The sequence below is a fragment of the Sapajus apella genome, unplaced genomic scaffold, assembly GCF_009761245.1.
Source record: "Sapajus apella isolate SASKATOON/1434 unplaced genomic scaffold, GSC_monkey_1.0 scaffold2, whole genome shotgun sequence".
NCBI lineage: Eukaryota > Metazoa > Chordata > Mammalia > Primates > Cebidae > Sapajus > Sapajus apella.
The window spans coordinates 38,694,234-38,702,145 of record NW_022436942.1 but is presented as its reverse complement, the minus strand read 5'-3'; the positions used below and the strand labels follow the sequence as shown (position 1 = coordinate 38,702,145).

Here is a 7,912-nt window from a genome sequence, read left to right as displayed (position 1 = left end):
CATCCGATACAGGAGCACCCAGATACATAAAGCAAGTTCTTAACAACCTACAAACTTAGACTCCCACACGATAATAGTGGGATACTTTAACACTCTACTGTCAATATTAGACAGATCAATGAGACAGAAAATTAACAAGGATATCCAGGACTTGAAATCAGATTTGGATCAAGCAAATCTAATAGACATCTACAGAATGCTCCACCCAAAATCCACAGACTATACATTCTTCTGAGCACCACATCACACTTACTCTAAAATTGACTACATAATTGGAAGTAAATCACTCCTCAGCAAATGGAAAAAAATGGATATCATAACAAACAGTCTCTCAGACCACAGTGCAATCAAATTAGAAGTCAGGATTAAGAAACTAACTCAGAACTGCACAACTTCATGGAAACTGAACAACTGGCTCTTGAATGTTGACTGGATAAACAATGAAATGAGGCAGAAATACAGATGTTCTTCGAAACCAATTAGAACAAATACACAACATACCAGAATCTCTGGGACACATTTAAAGCACTGTCTAGAGGGAAATGTATAGCAACAAATGCCCACATGGGAAGCAAGGAAAGATCTAAAATCAACACCCTATTATCAAAATTGAAGGAGCTAGGGGAGAAAGATCAAAAAAACTCAAAAGCTAGTAGAAGACAAAAAATAACTAAGATAAGAGCAGAAATGATGGAGATAGAGACACAAAAAAAAAACCTTCAAAAAATCAATCCAGGAGCTGTTTTTTTTGAAAAGATCAACAAAATAGATAGACCACTAGCCAGATTAATAAAAAAGAAAAGAGAGAAGAATCAAATAGATGCAATAAAAAGCAATAAAGGGGGTATCACCAGTGAGTCCACAGAAATACAAACTACCATCAGAGATTACTACAAACAACTCTATGCACATAAACCAGTAAACCTGGAAGAAATGGATAAATTCCTGGACACTTGCACCCTCCCAAGCCTAATCCAGGAAGAAGTAGAAATCCTGAATAGACTAATAACAAGGGCTGAAGTTGAGACAGCAATTAATAGCCTACCAACCAAAAAAAGCCCAGGTCCAGATGGGTTCACAGCCAAATTCTACCAGACATACAAAGAGGAGCTGGTACCACTCCTTTTGAAACTATTGGGAATCCTTCCCAAATCATTTTATGAGATCAACATCATCCTGATACTAAAACCCAGCAGAGACTCAGCAAGAAAAGAAAACTCCAGGCCAATATCCATGATGAACATAGATGCAAAAATCTTCAATAAAATACTGGCAACCAATTGCAACAGGAGGATCACTTGAAGCTGGGAGTTTGAGACTAGACTGGGCAACACAGCTAGACCCTGTCTCCACAAAAAAATTTAAAAATAGAAATTAGTTGAGCATCTTCGTATTCACCTGTGGTCCTAGATACTTGGGAGGCTGAGGCAGGAGGACTGCTTCAGCCCAAGAGTTTGAGGCTGCAGTGGGCAATGACCATGCCACTGCACTCCATCCTGGGTGATAAAGACCCTATATTTAAAAAAAAAAAAAAGGATAAATTTCATTTAATGCCCCCAATAATCTGCGAGGTAAATATTGTGGCAGAGAAATTAGGTAATTTGCCCAAGGTCATGTGACTTTGAAATACCTGAAGTTGATGTGAACTACTTTTGACCACCACAATCCTACCTGCCTTTGTAGAACCTTCTTTTCTTTGATATTTTTCAACTTAAGCTAGGCTTGATGTAAACAAAAGATGCCAAATTATTTTAAGGGCAGCATATGTTAAATTCCTAACAATATACAGATAACATGATATCAAAATTGTATGCTCCTCAGCCTCCGTATCTGTTAGCAGTCCATTAAGTCATAAATTGACAACAAAAACAATTTCCTTTGTGTTTGGACAAATTTAAAACAAATAGGAAGACACTGAGGGGAACAGTAAGCTTTTTTTTTTCCTTACTTGATTTGTAGACCTTTCTAAATCTATACATAGAATTCAGATTAAGTTGAATGCCTAATATTTATTGGGAGTTACTGGTGTTGGAAATATAGCTGTGAAGGCAATAGGCAAGACGTCTGTTTCAGTATGTTTATATTCTAGAGTGGGAGAGACTGCTAATAAACATACATGAGTAATTTCTAGTGGTGACTAGTATTATGAATACTATAAAATGGTAATACAATAGTAATTGAGGTTTAGGGTGGAGAATTTGGCTTTTTTAGATTGGGTGATCAAAGAAGGCTTTTTTTGGGGAGGTGACAGTTGAGCTAAGATCTCAATGATGGTTATAGCTAGCTCTGGGGGCAAATCCTTCTAAGCAGTGGATGAGCACCAAGATATGAGCTTTGAATATTTTAGGAACAGACAAAAAGCTGAGTTTAATGAAAATGAGGAGAGTCATCAGAATCAATGTTAAAGGTGAAAGCAGGGACCAGATCATACAGGGTCTTAAAGACCAATGTAAAGAGTTTGGATTTTAAGTGAAATAGGAGTTATAGAGGGCTGAGAGCAGGGGAGTCACATGGTCTGATTACATTTTTAGAACATTCTGGTTGTTGTGAGGATTGAATATATTTTGGAATGGGAGCTAATGGAATGGTGAATTGGATTTATGGGGTAAGGGAGAGATGAATCAAAGAAGTTTTTTAGGTTTTTGCTTTAACAGTTAGATGGATGGTGAGACCATTTACCAAGATGGGAGAGAAATGAGAGGGGAATAAGGTGGGAGCAGATGGGGAAATGGATGGAAGTTGTTTTTGGCCATGTTCATTTTGGGAAGCCTATTAGACATCCATATGAAGATACTTTGATGGTTAATACGGAGTGTCAACTTGATTGGATTGAAGAATGCAAAGTATTTCTTCTGGGTGTGTCTGTGATGGTTCTGCCAAAGGAGATTAACATTCGAGTCAGTGGAGTGGGAGAGGCAGGCCATACCTCAACCTGGGTGGGCATCATCTAATCAGCAGCAGCTAGAATAAAGCAAGCAGGAGATGGAAGTTCAGACCTGCTGGGTCTTCCAGCCTTCATCTCTCTCACTTGCTGGATGCTTCCTGCCCTCGAACATCGGATTCCAAGTTCTTCAGCTTTTGGACTCTTGGACTTACATCAGTGATTTGCCAGGGGTTCTCAGGCCTTTGGCCACAGACTGAAGGCTGCACTGTCAGCTTCCCTACTTCTGGGGTTTTGGGACTCAGACCGGCTTCCTTTGCACCTCAGCTTGCAGATGGCCTATTGTGGGACTTCACCTTATCACGTGAGTCAATACTTCTTAATAAACTCCTCTTCATATATACATTTTTCCTATTAGTTTTGTCCCTCTGGGGAACCCTGACTAATATAGATGTCAAATTGGCAAATGGGATATGAGAATGACTCCTAAACCAATGGTATTCCATGGAATCACCTAGGGATAAAGTGTTACATGTGAAGAAAAGGCGGCCAGTGACTAAGTACTGAGAAGACCTTAGTTTTCACAGATTAAGCAGTCGGGGAGGAGTGGGTAAAGGAGGCTGAGAAGGAGCATCCAATGAAGATGGAGGACAAAGAAAACTTTTTTGGTAATTTTTTAAAAAGTTGTAAGAAGGAGGATTTTAAAAATGAGGGAGTCATTTGTTCTGGATAATACAGAAAGGTAGGTAGGATAAAAAAAGATATGAAGCTTATTGATAATTTTGACAACAGTGGTGAATAAGAAGTGGAGTGACTAAGACTAACGACCATTTGGAAATTATTATAGAAAGAATGGTAAGGGTGGAAATATCAACAGTGACTAAAGATAAACCTTCCAAGAATTTTGACAGTGAATTATAACATTGACCAGATAAGATTCTGGAATCAAGGGGAGTTTATCTATCTATCTATCTATCTATCTATCTATCTATCTATCTAACTATCTATCTATTCTTCATTCACATACTTAGCATATGCAATTTTAATCAACCAAAAGAAAATCCCAAATGTACAAGTGAAAAAAATCCAAACTGTTGACACAAGCTTAATTAATATTAGCTACTTTTATGTACAGCTGTATAAGTTCAAAAAAGCTATCCTATATGTATATACAAAAGTTGTTTATACACAGGTCTGTACATAAGGGTCTATACATTTATTTCCTCAGAACCGTTAGGTGCCACCTCTTGGTGAGGACACCAACACTTCATTCACATATCTTACAAAAAGAAAAAACATTTCCAGGATTGACAACATTGTGCATTCTGTATTCAGACAATGTACACTCCTCTTGACTGGTTAAGTTCCTTCCATCATAATGTGGACCACACCAGGTTCATGGGTTCCCCCAAGCAACTTCACACAGAGTGCTCCAAAGTAAAAGCCCATAAACCAACCCAAGATGAGGAAACAGAGTCCTGCCCAGGGTGCCACCACAGGTCCAGGCTTAGTTGAATCTGTGTGCCCTGCTCACTGTCAGTATTCCAATTCATCTACACTGACAACTTTGGTGAGCACGGAGGGCAGGGATTGCTGTAGCACACCTGAGCCAAACCATTAGGCGAGTCCCATGGGGGAGCTGCTCCTCTGGTTGGAGCAATGCTTCAGCTGGGAGTGCATGTGCGGCAGGCCTAACCAGCTGGGCATGTTCTGAGTGGTTGTCTGAATGGTGACAACTGCTGCCTAGGAACCAGAGCCTAGAGGATGCAGAAATCAGTGCTGTAGCTGCTGTTGCACCATTGCCAGATGCAAAGGTATTCCAGGACGAGGGTTTAAGAGACAGTGACTAGCAGCAGGTAAAGAAAGTGTAAAAGGGCTGACCCAGGATAGGGCCACATATTCCCTGTAAATGAGTCAAGTCCATCACAGGAGGAAGCACATCAGCTTGGAGCAAACTTGGAAGATGCTGTGGATGTACTCCCTGGGCCAGCATCCTCTGTACCAACGTGGGTGAAGCTGGTGAGCAGGCCAAACTATAGGGACAAGTGGGACAAGGGGAACTTGGTTGACAGGGCGGAGAAAAGGTGTTGTGGGAACTGGGGATACCAAGGTGGGTGTTTTTCTCCCAGTTGCTTTAGGTCAATAATCTTGTTCTTTGGTGTAATGGTTGGTCTGGGACAGTGGCGTGGAACACAAAGACCTCTGTAATGCTGACAATTTTGAATTTGTAGTGGGAGAAGAGTCTCAATCAGCAACTGGGTACAGAGCTGGATGACAGGAGATTCTCTTCACTGTCCTTCTGCGTATCCTCTTTACTGTCACCAAGAGCTGCTTTTTCAGATGCCGGCTCCTTCTTGCTTTCCTCTTTGCTCTTGTACATCTTACAAATCACTGAGGTAAGGGTACAGAAAGGAGAAAGCATGCTTGTGATGGAGGCAGCAGGGGTGGGGAAGAGGAATTCCCTCGATGCACTGGTGCTGCTGTCTTGGTCATTGGCTGTTTCTGAATTCATCTCTGGTTCTGTCCGCCTGTGGTTTGCCAAAACTAGGCTGGTAGAAGTTTGCTGTCTGTACAGCAAGGTCATGTGGTAAGACCAGCCCCTCTAAAGTTCCCTGTTGCAACTCCAGCTGGCTCATCTGGGCCATGAAGGGTCTCATGGGTTTACGCATGCCTTGGAATGGATCTCTGAGTAGCTGCTGTGGTCCTGGTGTAAAACCAATTGGTGATGGTATTCTTGGACGAAGGTAGTCTGCTGAGGCTGCTCAAGTTTGAAACACCTGTGACAAGGGAGAAGAGGGTGCTCTTTGGCCCAGTAAAGATGTTGTAGGTTTCACACTCCCCAAAATGCCACTCAGAAGATTGGAAGAAGTAGGTCTCTGAACTGGTTGACCCAGAAGTTCCTGCAGGATATTCTTAGGGACAGGCTAGCTTGGAATCTCAGCAGGGGACATCATATGGCTTTCAGGGTTTAGGCTGACTTTGGGCTGAGAAGGCAAAGTCCCACTTGCCTTCATCATGTTCACCAGCTTGTTGAACGCAGTCATGTCTCCATCTTTCTTGAGTTGCCGATTGTTGGTTATAGCACTCAAGGTCTCTTCTAGGTGTTCTGCCATAAAGGGAGTTGAATTCTTCACTTGCTGGTCCACCTTCAAGCCCTTCAGTCCTGATTCTATCTCCTCCGCTGAAAGCACAACCCCTGAATGTGAGCTTTCTTTAAGTTTTTATTTGCAGAAAGGCTGGAAAGAAGAGTTTTCAAATCCACTGTGGCTTTCTGTAGCATTTCTAAAATATCCACTTTATTTTCAGTATGGTCTTCCAATGGTATAGGAGCAAAGTAATTCCCCAAGTTCTGTCCAGGAAAGAGACTTGCTCCAGACCTGCAAGTCTCTGCAGCTCTTCATGTGGTGTTGACCCAAGACTGCTGGATCAGCTTCCTGATCTGTTCCGGTTAGAGAACCACCTACTGAACTAACTGGCAGAGACTGACTCTTCTCCCAAAACATATTCTATCATCGAAGCCAAGCATGACACCTTATCAAGGTTAAATAACTCATTAAAGTCAAATTCTCCTGGGGACTGCTCAGGCAAGATGGCATTCCTTGGCACTTCTTGATCAGCCACAGACTCCTGTGCAAGGATGACCTCTACCTCATCCTCTTCAGCCACACCTCCATTGCACTCTACTATACCTTCCTTCACAGAGGCTGTCCATCGCCTTATTCTTTTTCTCCCTTTGTGATCTTCTTCTAGCATGTTATCACTGAAGCCAGTCAGTTTGATGGTTTCAGACTGACTTGTGGGTCCAGCTGAGAACCATTCTGGTTCTCTCCTGTGTAAGAATAATTTCTTCTATGCTCACCAAGGACATGCTTACTGTCCCCAAACTCTCTCCTGAAACGATTGTCCTTGAAGTCCCTCTCTCTGTTTCTTGTCTCTCAAGTACCTCAGGGCTTTATCGCTAAGATGGTGATCCTTCTCAAAGGTCCAGGCAGAGATTATCCTCCCACTGCCAATCCTACCTCCACCAAGCAGACAAAGCCCATCACTGTCTTTTTCTAACGGACTTCCTGAGCACCAGAAGCTAATTCTAACGGACTTCCTGAGCACCAGGAGCTAACAGCAGCTGTCACGTGGCAGCCCCCTCCAAAGCTCCATCTCTGAGAGCTGAGAACAACATCTAAGTCATTTTCTTTCACATTCTCTGGTGGATCTACTATCCTGCACACCAGGGAAGGCCGGTCTGTATCTAACTCTTTCTTCAGACTTTCCACTGGTGAGCTCTGCTGAAGCTGGGCAAAGAGAGGCATGCCACTTCTCAGAGTCCCCGTCACCATCACTGTCATATTTTTCAGAAAGGCAAGAAGGCCTCCGTTTAGAATGGGGGAGTTCTTTTACATGCAAGAGTTCTTCTTTTGTATGGCGATGGGGGCATTTGCAGGCAGCAGCTTCTTCAGGTCAAGCAAAGCACTGCCATTTTCTGTTTCACCCACACTTCTCCTATCCATGGCTCCTTGGTCTACAATGCTCTGCACTCGGCGCCCCTTTGCCTCGGCTACCGCTCCCCTCCCCGCCGCCCCCGTGGGTCCCAGCGCGGCTCCCCACAGCCTTCGCTCTGGCGCCCCCACCCGGACTTGCTCCGCTGTCTCTCTTCAGCGGCAGTAACTGCAGCCTGGCCAGGAAGTTTATTTCTTCAAGGGTGCATAGTAGGTAGACAATGGCCTCCAACAACTTCCAGGCCTTAATCTCTGGAACTTCTAATGTATTAAGTTACATGGCAAAATGAAATTAAGGGTGAAGATAGAATTATGGTTGCTAGTCAACTGACTTTAAAATCTGGGATTATTCAGGTGGTCCCAATGATCCTTAAAAGAAGAACATGGAGGCAAAAGAGAGAATCCCAGGGAGATGTGACTATGGAGGAAAGGCAGAGAGATGCACCATTATTTGCTCTGAGAGAAGGACCACCAGCCAAGGAATGTGGGTGGCCTCTTAGAGGCTGGAAAGGGCAAGAGCATAGATTGTTCTCAAGAG

General features: G+C 43.0%; 1 pseudogene across 1 annotated transcript; it reads right to left on the bottom strand.

The window, feature by feature from the left end:
• Positions 1-3,892: 3,892 nt before the first annotated feature.
• LOC116563717 lies at positions 3,893-7,455 on the bottom strand (annotated as a pseudogene). The gene is made up of 2 exons (XR_004274538.1): positions 6,992-7,455; positions 3,893-6,959 (listed from the first exon to the last, which is right to left on the bottom strand). The product of XR_004274538.1 is annotated as a eukaryotic translation initiation factor 4E transporter-like (transcript).
• Positions 7,456-7,912: the final 457 nt, after the last annotated feature.